General features: G+C 50.6%; 1 pseudogene; it reads left to right on the top strand.

The window, feature by feature from the left end:
• Positions 1 to 843: 843 nt before the first annotated feature.
• On the top strand, positions 844 to 1264 carry LOC142446609 (small nuclear ribonucleoprotein G pseudogene; annotated as a pseudogene).
• The last annotated feature ends 11597 nt before the right edge of the window (positions 1265 to 12861 follow it).

The raw sequence follows: 12861 nt of genomic DNA, 5'->3' as shown, positions 1-12861 counted from the left end.
TGTACAATTGCGCCTACTGGACCTGTAATGATGTGTTAGGGGCTGGCTTCCCCTGGCAGGGTGGGGCCCCCATGGAAGGCTGGTGTCTTTGATCTTCATCAGTCCCCAAACTTCAAGTCTTCCTCACTTTCAGCAAGCAAGGCTGTGTCTCTGCCCGCAGCCCAGGGTGCGGATGGGTCTTCCTCCGTCCCCGACACCATGGCCTTCTTCCTTCATGTGGTTCAGCCTCACAGAGTGTTTGCTCAGCATATAGATTGAATAAATGTGGTTCATACAACCCTGGCACCCACCGCTCCTGACTGTAAATCACACGGCCTGTCCCTGATCCAGCTGAACGACTGTCCCCTGGTCTATGGACAGGCTTCACAGGAGCCCCATGAAGTCTTAGTCTCCTCAACGTTACCCATAGTTTGTGATGGTCCACACAATGGAATGCCTTTGCGGGGCTCCTGAAACACAAGTGCACATCTTTCTGGCAACCCGTGCTTGCAGCCCAGGTCTGTCTGACATCCGCAATGACCTCCCCTTGTGCCACGTCCTCTTCTGAATCAGATGTGAACTTGGGGCAGAAACTCTGGACGCTTCGCACATTGTTTGCTATTTTGCTCAGAAGACCGACTGCCCCGGAGCTTTGACCTGACACCGAGTTTCCGAGTCTGTTAATTTTTACAGGAGCCGATGGTGTCATCTTTCTCCCAAGGGGAAAGATCCACGGAGGAAATAGTCAAGTTGGATCCACGATCGATGCCCGTGGACGCTTTGTGGAAGCAATCAAACCACTGCGAGTAAATCTGCCACACGCACAAAACACTCTAAGGCGCTAAAAAAGCAAAGATGTTCTGTTTCAAGGCAACGCTGAACCTCCCGAGAAGACACAATGAGCAAAGCTCATCCGCCCAAGTTGAAAAAATTCATGGACAAGAAGTTATCATTGAAATTAAATGGTGGCAGGCATGTCCAAGGGATACTTCGGGGATTTGATCCCTTTATGAATCTTGTGATAGATGAATGTGTGGAGATGGCAACTAGTGGACAACAGAACAATATTGGAATGGTGGTGATAAGAGGCAACAGTATCATCATGTTAGAGGCCTTGGAGCGAGTATAATGGCTACGTTCAATAGTCGACATCACTTGTTTCTACGCACCCCGCTTTCCAAAGGACCCGTTTACTACAGTGTAAAAATGAGGCTATGTACATTTTTCATGTTCAATTTTTTTGTTAAATAAAACTTTTATAATAGTCAAAAAAAAAAAAAGCAAAGATGTCGCTTTGAAGACTAAGACGTGCAGACCCAAGCCAGGCTTTGTTCCATTGCCTCCTACCTGTGCCAACGCTGTGCACGCAGTAAATCGGAAAACGACACAAGCATCTGTGTCTCTGAATCACGGTGTTGGTGGATAATGTGGGATAGACCCTGGTCTGCCCTGAAGAACAAGCAAAGCCGTCTTGTCGGAAGTACAGCCACAGTACTCCTGAGCAGACAGCACGGCGAGACTTGTCTCAGACGCTTTGGACGTGTCATCCGGAGGGACCAGTCCCCAGAGAAAGACGTGCTTGGTAAAGCAGAGGGACCAGGAAAAGGAGCCACACCCTCAATGAGCTTGCTGGCCCTGTGTCTGCGGCAACGGGCTCCCCCATGGCAAAGACTGAGCATGGTGCGGGACCAGCAGCTCTTTTGTTTTGCTGTGAGCTGGAACTTGACAATATCTAAGAACCACAACCCTATCACTGTCACGCGCTCCCTGGGCGAGTCAGCGGAACCCTGGTGGTGCGTTCTGTGGGAAGCACCGCACTGCTCACCGTGAAGTCCACTCTTCAAGCCCAGCAGTCAGCCCATGGGAGAAAGACCAGCTTATCCGCTCCCAATCCACACAGTTGGCCGGACGGCAGTGGCTCATGGGTGGCTGGGCTGTTGGCAGCTGCACCACTGGCATTTCAAATACCAGCAAGGTCACCCAAGGTGAATTATGGTGCTGGTCAAGAAGATGGGAAGTCCCGTGGACAGCTGAAAGGGCACACCGAGTTGTCTTGGAAGAAGTAAGCCAGAGTGCTCCTTCGAGGCAAGGATGGCTAGACTTTGTCTTACCTACTTTGGACCTACTGTCGAGAGAGACCAGTTCCCAGAGAAGGGCATCGTGTTTGGGAAAGTCGTGGGGCAGCAAAAGAAAGAGGCAGCCCCTCGCTGAGATGGACGGACACAGCAGCTGAACCAATGGGCTCGGGCATAAGACCCATGGTGAAGACAGTAGTGTTTGCTGCTGTTGTGTAAGCGGGGGGCGGGGGGCGGGGGATGCTATGAGTCAGACCTGACTCGATGACATCGCCACATTGGCCCCTGAAAAGGTTTACCCACCCGGACACCCTATAGAGGATCTCTGTGCATTAGAATCAACTCGGGGCAGTGGGTTGGGTGGGGCCGGGATTGAGCGAGTCAAAAGATTGGTGGCTCGAGTCTACCCAGAGATGCTTTGGGAGACAGACCTGGGAATCTGCTCTTGAGATTGCAACGCTCAGAGCCTTGAACAGGCATGGTGGCCGTGGCTGAGAGTTGACTTGGCAGAAATGGACATTATTATTGTTATCATTATATATGCATTGTCACACTACTTCCCTCTCTGCTAAAAGCCCCTTGAGGTTCGTTGAGTTGGAAGAGCCCCCCTGGGCCTTCAGAAGTAGCTGGGAGCAAGGGCGACCTGAGCAGGAACCTCACTGCGCTCGGTTCAATGGTGAATGGAAGCATTCAAGGGCTCTGTGTCTTCCGTGGGGACTGGCCCCACCCCAGTTGCACCTCAGGTCTCAAGGTGCAGATCCCCACGATGTCCTTTCAGAGAGCACAGGGTTGGCGACCCTGCTGAGCCCGTTGGAACGCAGGGATCACTATGCTTATGGAAAGATGGAAGGTGGAGAAACTGTTAAGTCCCTTCTGGTGATGCTGTGCTGAGACTCAGCAGGAAGATGGGGGGTGGGACAGAGTTGTGTCAAGTGTGAACTAGAGTCCAATGGGTCTTGTCAGGATCCAGAATGGGCCTTTAGGGCTCAGACATGGGTGCTCGGTGTCAGAAATCTGGGTACCTGATTCCTGCCCATCCTCCGGCCTGTAGTTCGGTTTCGGCAGCTGCAACTGCCTTGGCTGCAAATTCTTTCTGCTTCCCCACTGCGTAGCTTTGAGACTTCTGTCAAGTTCTGTGGCCTCTCAGTGCCTCCCTTTTCTTCTCTGGGACAGGGCGCCTCATGGACTCTCATGAAGATTAAGAGTGCCATCAAGAGCGCCCTGGGGGTGTGTGGAATAGGTGTTGTTAACCCCAAGGTTGGCAGTTCAAACTCATCAGCCACTCTCCAGGAAAAAGATGAGGTTGACAGCTCCCATACTGCGGTTCTCAACCTGTGGATCATGACCCCTTTGGGGGTCGACCAACCCTTTCACAGGGGTTGCCTAAGACCATCAGAAAACACCTATTTCTAATGGTTTTAGGAACTGAGACACCGCTCCTCTATCCATTTCCAGGTGGGTCCGCCTACAGGCAGATAGGCTGATCTGGAGAGAAAGAAGCTACCTCATTTTACCCATACTGTCGCAAAATGTAGCACAGTCACTTACTGTTGTAATAGTAAAACTGTTACCCATGCTACACCATGCCTCAAGACAAAATTTCATTAATTTGTCATTAGAAATAAGTAGTTCACAATCTATAATGACATATTATTTTTGTGATTTGTCACTATGCTTTAATGATAGTCAATTTGTAACAATGAAAATACATCCTGAATATCAGATATTTATATTATGATTCATAACAGTAGCAAAATTATAGTGATGAAGTAGCAACGATAATAATGTTATGGTTGGGGGGTTCACCACAACATGAGGAACTGTATTAAAGGGCCATGACATTAGGAAGCTTGAGAGTTACTGTCCTATAAAGATTGACAGTCTTGGCACCCCAATGGAGTGGGTCTGCGCTGTCCTCTAGGGTCAGGATGAGGTGGAAGCAACTGGATAGCAGTCGGTTTCTGACAGTGATGAAGCTGGACAAACTGAAGAAGGTGTCAACATCGCAAGAATTCACTGCTGTGGAGTGGATTCCGGCTCACGGTGACGCTAGAGGACAGGGTAGAGCTGCCCCTGTGGGTCTCCAGTGCTGTCTATCATCATGAAAATGGACAGCCCCATCTTTTCCCCTTGAAGAGGCTGGTGATTTTGAACCACTGACCTTGTGGTTCACAGCCCAACACGTAGCCCACTAGGCCACATCTCTCATTCACTGTCATCGAGTTAGTCTGAATCATGGTGACCCTACAGGACAGTGTTGAATTGCCCTACTGTGGGTTTCTGAGACTGTAACTCTTTACAGGAATAGAAAGCCTCATCTTTCTCCCGAGGAGTTGCAGGTGGTTTCAAACTGCTGACCTTGCTGTTAGCAGGCCAACGTGTAACCAGCCACGCCACCAGGAATCCTCAGTTCTGAAGGCAGATGATCCCGAACAAGGCAAGCTCTCAAGACTGCTGCTAGACTTCTTCCTCGAGGAGGACGCAAAAATGTTGCTGCGGTAAACATTGCATACTGTTTGTTTTTGGTGTTAACTAACTGCCTTCAGGCACTTAGCTCCCATAGGTTAGTCCAGTCATCCTGAGGTCCCACTGTGATGGTTGTTTGTTTGTTGGCTTTCCCCCAAGAAGGCTGCAACAACAAGCACTTCCAGAACTTCCCACTCCCCATCGAGAGAGGAGACCACATCCCCTTCCCTTAGACCCTAAGGATCCTTCCTTACTATTCTGATCCAGAGTCAAAAGGAAGCAATGCTATGTGACTTCCAAGGCTAGGTCGTAAAAAGCCACCAATTCTCACTTTGTTCTCTGTTCACTCTTGCAACTCAGCCGCCATGTTCGAAGGAAGTCCAAGCAGCCTGTGGGGCGCTGACGTGGAGGAGAACCCCACCCCCCACCCCGCCTCCTCCAGGGTCCATAGCTCTGGCTGAGCTCCTAGCTGTCAGCCACAGCAGAGCGTGTCTTGAAAATGGACCCTCCAAGCTCCAATTGAAAGGCCCCAGCTGTTGGAGCAGAGATATAGCTCCCCTGTGGCTGTGGCTGTTGGTGACTCTTGCGTCAGCTCTGATGCATGGAGACCATATGATGTGTCGCAGAACGATAGGTTGACCAGCCTTGTGTCATCTTCACCATGACTGCTATGTTTGAGCACATTGAGGCGGGGATTGTGTTACTCCAGCTCAGGGGACATTTTCCACGCCCCCCTGGCTGAACAAACATGATATCCGTTTCTAGCGACCGATCTTTCTGGATGAGCTGTCTGCGTAAGAAAGACAAATGAAGTATTGCTGTTTTTGCTTCTAAGAAGCATTCCAATTGGATCTCATCTAAGATTGATGTGTTCTGTTTCCTCATCTACCTCCTCCTCCTCCCACCTCCTCCTCCTTCCCCTCCCACCTCCTACCCCTCCTACCTCCTCCTCCTCCTTCCACTCCCACCTCTACCTCCTCCTCCCACCTCTACCTCCTCCTCCCACCTCTACCTCCTCCTCCCATCTCCTTCTCCTCCTCTCTCCTCCTCCCACCTCCTCCTCCTCCTTCCCCTCCCACCTGTACCTCCTCCTCCCACCTCTACCTCCTCCTCCCATCTCCTTCTCCTCCTCTCTCCTCCTTCCGCCTCCTCCTTCTCTTCCTCCTCTTCCTCCCACCTCCTCCTCCTTCCCCTCCCACCACCTCCTCCTCCTCCTCCCACCTCCTCCTCCTCCTCCTCCCACCTCCTCCTCCTTCCCCGCTCACCTCTACCTCCTCCTCTCACCTCTACCTCCTCCTTCTTCCCCTCCCACCTCCTACTCCTCCCACCTCCTCCTCCTCCTCCTCCTCCCACCTCCTCCTCCTTCTTCCCCTCCCACCTGTACCTCCTCCTCCCACCTCTACCCCCTCCTCCCATCTCCTTCTCCTCCTCTCTCCTCCCTCCGCCTCCTCCTTCTCTTCCTCCTCTTCCTTCTCCTCCTCCTCCACCTCCTCCTTCTGATTCTGATTCGAATTCTGGCAGTCCATGGTATATTCACCATTCTTCACCAGCGCCACAATTCACCTGGGCTCATTCATCCTCTGTCTTCTTTTTTCCATTAGCCAGCTGTCAGGTGGCCCCGAGGCTGTTTTAGATACCCTGGCTTGAGGCAGGCCCCTCGGAGTCGTCCAAGTGACATCTCTTCTTTCTTCACAGTGAAGGCGGTCCTTTGCTGCAGCTTTGTCCAACGTGATCCGCTGTGCACTGTCTGGATTGCAGTGTCCAAGGGCAGAAGCCAAGAACTTACTTCTTGTGATGCCTGTGGAACCAAGTAGAATGAAACCATGGCAACTTCCAGTTTTCCTTCCTTTTATCACCCGTGGTGGGGATTTTTACTTCATGGAAAAGATTTACATTATGTTCCGTTGTCATTTATACCGAAGGCCGGAGCCTTGCTCAGTCAGTGCTTCAAGCCGTCTACCTTCTCAGCCAACTTTCCATGTAGACATCTTAAAAGTCCAAGAAGTCTAATGCTGAGTCGAGTCTCGGTCATTCTAAGGAGCATGTGTGAAGGCAGGAGGATAGACATTTGAGTCTGTCCCCTCTGACCTTGGACCAGGGATGTGAATAGCCTTCTAATGGGCAAGAACACATTGGGCAGGTGCGGGAGGTTAAACGCTAGCACCCTGTCACTTGATCTCCCTTGTGATCCCTTTAAATTTGTTCTGGTTTTCAATATTTCTCCTTCTGATTGAGGATTTTATGTGTCCTGCTTTGTTAGTCTTGTTAGTTTTCTATGTTGTAAAGTTTTTCTGTAGATGAAATCCATGACAGGTAAATCGAGGGAGAGATTTATGCCTGGATGAGTAGAGCCTTGGGGACAGCATGGCAGGGGAGGCTGAGGGGAAATGGGGAGCTAATCCCGATGAGCACAAGAAAGAAGTGTTCCCAAACTGATCGCACTGATGGTTGTCCAGCGCTTCTTGAGGCGATTGAACTATCGGATTGGATGATATGTGGATTATATGCCAAGAAAATGGTTGGGGAAAATCCCAACATTTGATTCTACAGGCTGTTCAATATTTAGATGGAAGGTGCATGAACCTCAGTTTATACTCTTCACCTGGGCATCACGTGTTGGGGTAGGTCCGTGTAGCAGGACCCCTGTCTCAGGTGTGAACTCCTAGAGGGAGACCCTCTCCCTCCCACGATGTGGCTGGGGACCGGGCAGAGCTGCCTGCACACGTTCCCACCACATTACCCCAGCTGCCTCCATCTGTCATCTGGGATGGCAGAGACAGGGACGGGTAGCAGATGGGAACAAATGTGTGGGCACATCTGCCTGGTGGCAGGGGGTGGGGTGGGTGGGTGGGGAGGCGAGGACTGGTTGATGGGATCCAGCTGTTTTGCCAGCTGCAAGAGACCATCCAAATGCCCCCAGCTTGGGGGGAGGGGATGCGGAGCAGGGTGGAAGAGTGGAGTATTGTTATACCCACATGCACGGGATGGTTCGCGTGGGGAGCTGGAACGGGGCCCGGAATAGCCTAGCACAGTGGTTCTCAGTGTGTGGTCTCCGGACCAGCAGTGGCAGGATCTGAGAGCTTGGTGGGATCTTGGCCTCTTGGACAGATGATGAGTACTCCTGGGTCTCCAGCCTTACCCAAGCCCACTCCCCTAACTCAGTGCAGAGAGTCTTCAGAGATGTGTTACAGGAGAGAGGACATTTAACGAACACACCCAGCGCCCAAGTCCTTGGCCAAAGACTTCACGAGCACAATCTCATTTCAATTGCCTCAACACCTGACCTCACACCAGCAGCGGTACGGTTGCTGTTGTTCTTGCTGTACATATGTAATTGCTATTATTATGATTCCCTCCTTAAGAGCTCATTCCACAGAGGTTAAGTACCTTGTCTTGGCTCATGAGGCCACCAAGGTTACACAGGTTGAGGTAGATGCCAGACGTCACCATTCTGAGAAACGATGGTTCTCAAAGCTCTTGGAGGTCTCATTAGCAGGTAGGTTGCCAAGCTCCTGCCCAGAGTTTATAATGCAATACTTCTGGAAGAGGGCCTGAAAATGGAGCTTTTTAAAACGTTCCCAGGTGATGTCAACAGGGTTGATCTAAGGACCAGGCTTGGGGAGCTACTGGTTGGGTCCCGAGCCAGTGCCCTGCCCTGCTTCATCATGGAAAGGGAAATAATTACCCTCTCCCCACAGTGGCGTCCTCACAGTGTTGTGAGATGCCAATGAGGTCATGGGAGTGAGAGCGCTCTCTCAGCTGCATGGGTGAACGTATCTTTCTCATCATTAACAAGGTGGCCCGCCCGAGGTCTGGAGGCAGAGGGGGGATGCAGGGTGGCTCCTTAAGCATCTAGAGAGCGTGTGAAGCCCACCTTGGAGACGGCTCCCGGGGGCTCAGGACCGCAGCCACACTGCCACTCCCTTCATCCACTCACCTCTTCTCGTCTGCCCTCAGGCAGCCTGCTGGGCACTGCCCCAATGCTGGCTGCCCGGGGCTGAGTCCCAGGGCCAGTCCAGGCAAGCTGGGCGGTTTCAAGCTTGTGATTTGAGGCCTGAGGCTGGCTCCTGGTTGCTACCTCAAGAGAAAAACATCTCTAGGTGTTAAGTAGAGCTGACTTCAATGGTGTGATGGAGCAGAGCCCGCAGGACTTTCATCCACAGTTGGAGTACGGCTCAAGAAGAGAAGCAATAACTGTAAGAATCCCTTATTCATCTGAATAAGGAGTGTTCGAAGTAGGACTCTGGGACAATTGGAAATCCACAAAAATGAAATGGAGCACATCAAGATCAATGTCCTGGGCATCTGAAATAGGCTGGTAGTGTCCACTTTGATTTGGGAAATCATATGGGTTATTATGGTGGAATGACCGGTTCAAACAGAACGTGTCGAGATTGACATTGAAGTAGTTGGGTTAAAATTGAATACCACACCATCTCTGCTCCCTTTGGACCATCTTAAATTTATTCTGGATTTTACTGCTTTCGACTTTGTTTTCGATCAAGGTTTTTCTCTGTTTTATTCTTATTGCTGTTGGGCTTTCTTTGTGTGTGTGTTTTTCTTTGGATGAAATCCATGATAGGGAACCAATAGAGACAAGAACTGGATTCATAGTTTCTTGGGGTGATGGCAGGAGAGGTTGTGGGGAGTGGGGTTGGAACGGGAAGCTAATGAGTATAAGAAAGAAGAAATTGTTCTAACATTGATGGTGAGAATGACTCCAAAACTCTTTCTAAACTATTCAATTGTGTGATATATGTGTCAATAAAACCGTTAAACATTAATACACCTATATATTTTGATATATAATGCTGTCTGTGCTAGGATAATATCTATACGCCTACAAGGAAGACTAGTTAAAAACAACTCTTATTCACACATATGCACCAACCACTAAAGCTAGTGATGAAGAAACTGAAGAGTTCTACCAGTTTCTTCAGTCTGCAATTGGTCAAGCATGTAATCAAGATGCATTGATAATCACTGGCGATTGGGATGTGAAAGATGAAAACAAAGGAATTGTTGAAAAATTTTAAAAGGCCCCCACATTCACTGCCATTGGACTCTGTCTTCTGCAGGAGAGGATAGAGTGAATTCGCAGAGTTTTCAAGTCTGTTAATATTTACAGAAGCAGAGCATGTCACCTTTCTTCCCCGGAGTGGCTGTAGGGCTTGAACTGCCAACCTTTCGGTTAGCAGCTGAGCACTCAATCCACTGTGCAATCTGGGTTCCTTGAGGAAGGATCAGAAAATATGACCTTGGTGCTAAGTTGGAGATTGCATCACAGAGTTTTCAAATCCAGTAACCTTTTTATTGCAAAATCCTCTTTCTTTGGCAAGAGAAACAGCCACTATACACTCAGACCTTACCACATGGAACACACTGGAATCAAATGGACTACATCTGTGGGGAAAGAAGATGGAGAAACTCAGGATCATCAGCCAAAGAAAGCGAGGGGCCGACAGTGGAGCAGACTGTCCGTTGCTTGTATGCAAGTTCAGGTTGAAACGGATGAAAATTAAACCAAGTCCACAAGAGCCGGAATCTGACCTTGAGTATTTCCCACCCCAATTCAGAGACCATCTCAAGAACGGATCTGGCAAACTGAGCACTAAAGGCCGATCACCAGATGGATTTTGAGGGGACATTAAGAAGATCATCCATAGAGGGGGGCAAAAGGCCATTAAAAACACAGGGAAGCAAGAAAAGAATAAATCGGATGTCCGAAGAGATTCTGAAATTTGCTCTCCAAAGGAGATAGCAGGGGTCCTCAAACCTTTTAAACAGGGGGCCAGTTCACCGTCCCTCAGACCCGTTGGAGGGCCGGACTATAGTTAAAAAACTATGAACAAATTCCTATGCACACTGCACATACCTTATTTTGAAGTAAAAAACAAACAGGGCAAAAACACCAGGCAGGCGGGATAAATGTCCTCGGCGGGCCTCACGTGGCCTGCAGGCTGTAGTTTGAGGACGCCTGTGTATAGAGAAAGGGGGAAGGGGTGACGTGAAAGAACTGAACAACAACAACAAAATTAAAAGGCAATTTGAGAAGACAAAAGAAAGCACTGTGCAAAGGCCTGCGGTTAGAAAACCAGAAGGGAGGACCACATTGCACACCTCAAGCTGAAAGAGCTGAAATATTGAAGAACTCTATGAGCAGAATATTGAATGATGTAAGAAGAACTCATCAAAAGAAGATGAAAGGAATAGAGTCACTGTACCAAAAAGAACTGGTTGACATTCAAGTATTTCAGGAGGTAGTGCATTGTCAAGAACAAATGGCACCGAAGGAAGCTGCACTCTGAGTCTCGTGGAAAAACAGGACTTCAGGGACGGCTAGAATACCATTGAACAAGTCCAACATATTGATACACCACTGGAGTGCTCACTCCTCTATGCTAAGACATGTGAAAGACAGCTAACTGCCTGGAAGGGATCTATAGGTGTGCCCAACCCAAAGAAAGATGACTTACCAGAATGCCTACGTTATCAGACGATATTATTAACATCACACGCAAAGAAATCGCCGTAAAGATGTGAGAACAGTCGTGGCGTCACATTGTCAGACAACGTAAGACAAGCTAGATTGACAATAGAACGTGAAAGGAGGGATGTCCCTGCCGAGTAACAGATGGATTGGGGCTGAAAGCAGAGCCTCCCAGAAAGATGTTTCCTTGTGTGTCATTGATGATGTTAAAGCTATGTGGACCATCACCGATGATGGACAGCATTTTGAACAGTGGGAATTCCAGGACACTTCCATGAGCTCATTTGAACGGAACAGTGGGGATCGTGCATACTCTAGAATCGGGAAAGGTGCGTATCAGAGTCGTAACATTTCACCACACTTATGCAGTCTATACGACGAGACATCGTTCAGAAAGCTGGACTCTGTGAAGGAGAAAGCAGCAGCAGGGTTGGAGGAAGGCTTATTAACAACCTCTTCCATGCGGATGACACGACCTCCTTCCCTTAAGGGAGGCAGACCTGAAACACTTGCTGATGAAGACCAACTCAACGTAAAGAAAATAATAGTCACCGTACCCTGACCGGAAACGAGACCAATAAGCAGAGAAAAGATTGGGGGGTGCACGGGTCACCCACCATCAATTCTCAGGAAGCTGCCGTGTAGTGCGTTGGGCAAATCTGCTGCAGAAGACCTGTCAAGCGCTAAAGAGCAAAGACATCTCTTTAAGGACTAAGGTGCTTGTGACCCATCCAGGCTGTTGGTGTTTTAATTGTTTCTCGGACACGCACCAGACATGTGGAGCATGAATAAGGATGACTGGAGTGGACGCAATGCACTGGATTTGTGGTGTTGGCGAAGAATGGTACGGTAGGTACCGTGGTCTGCTCTCAGAACAATCTGTCCTGTCCAAAGTACTACCTGAATGCTCCTTGGAAACTTGAGGAGAGGACGTACTTTGGACTTGTTAAGCAGGTTGGGTCGGTAGCTGCATACTCGGCCGCATTTTCGAGTTGGAGTCGAAGGGTACCCTTGAAGAGAGGGATGGACACAGCGGACCCACACCCGTGACTCATGCATGACAACGGTCGCGGGATGCAGGGTCCTTTCCTTCTGTTGTGCATAGGATCGCTGAGTCCCAGCGGGCTTCAGGGCACCGGACACGCTTCAGGCTGTTCAAGAGTGAAATGGACGCATACACCAGTACTGGGAGGACGTTTTACAGTGTTTGGCATAAGGCCTGGCCCCGGGCAAGTGTTCAATAAACAAAAGCTGATTTTTGGGGGCCTTTAAAAAAGCCCCTAGGCCCAGGTCTCCTCCTGATTCCGGCCGGCCGGACTAGGAACACAAACGCAAACGCTCCATGCCGCCGAGCCCCGGTTGCACCCGGATGCACCCGCCCTGGAATGCCAACTGTGGAGGGGGGGGGGAAGGCCTGGCGGCTGGGGCCGTCCGGGGTGGGCCAGTAACTTAGGGAAGCGCTGAAGCGGAAAGGGGGCGTGTCCTCAACCTGGTCAGGCTAGGGAGGGAGGCGGAGACGGTGGGCGGGTCTTTGGGGGCGTGTCTTGGGGGGACGGCGTGGGCAGGGGGCGGGAGGAAAGGGCCGGCCGCAGGGGACACGGGGGCGGGGAGCCGAGACCCACGGCTAGATAGCATGCACGGCGCCCAGGGGCGAGGCTGCAGGCTGGGAAGGGCCGCGGCCCCGGGGCCCCGAGGCTGGGTTGGCCGAGACTGACTAGGAGGCCATGGCGGGGCGGAGCCGCGCGCGAGTGGCCTTCCAGCGAGCCCGCGGACAGGGGCTGGACGGACCGGAGTGGAGTCTCGAGGGGGCGTGCCCGTAGGCGGATAGGGGCGTGTCCAAGAGAGGGGGCG

The sequence above is a fragment of the Tenrec ecaudatus genome, chromosome 4 (assembly GCF_050624435.1).
Source record: "Tenrec ecaudatus isolate mTenEca1 chromosome 4, mTenEca1.hap1, whole genome shotgun sequence".
In the NCBI taxonomy this organism is placed as follows: domain Eukaryota; kingdom Metazoa; phylum Chordata; class Mammalia; order Afrosoricida; family Tenrecidae; genus Tenrec; species Tenrec ecaudatus.
Note: the sequence above shows the minus strand (reverse complement) of the source record. Positions and strands in the feature narration are given on the sequence as shown.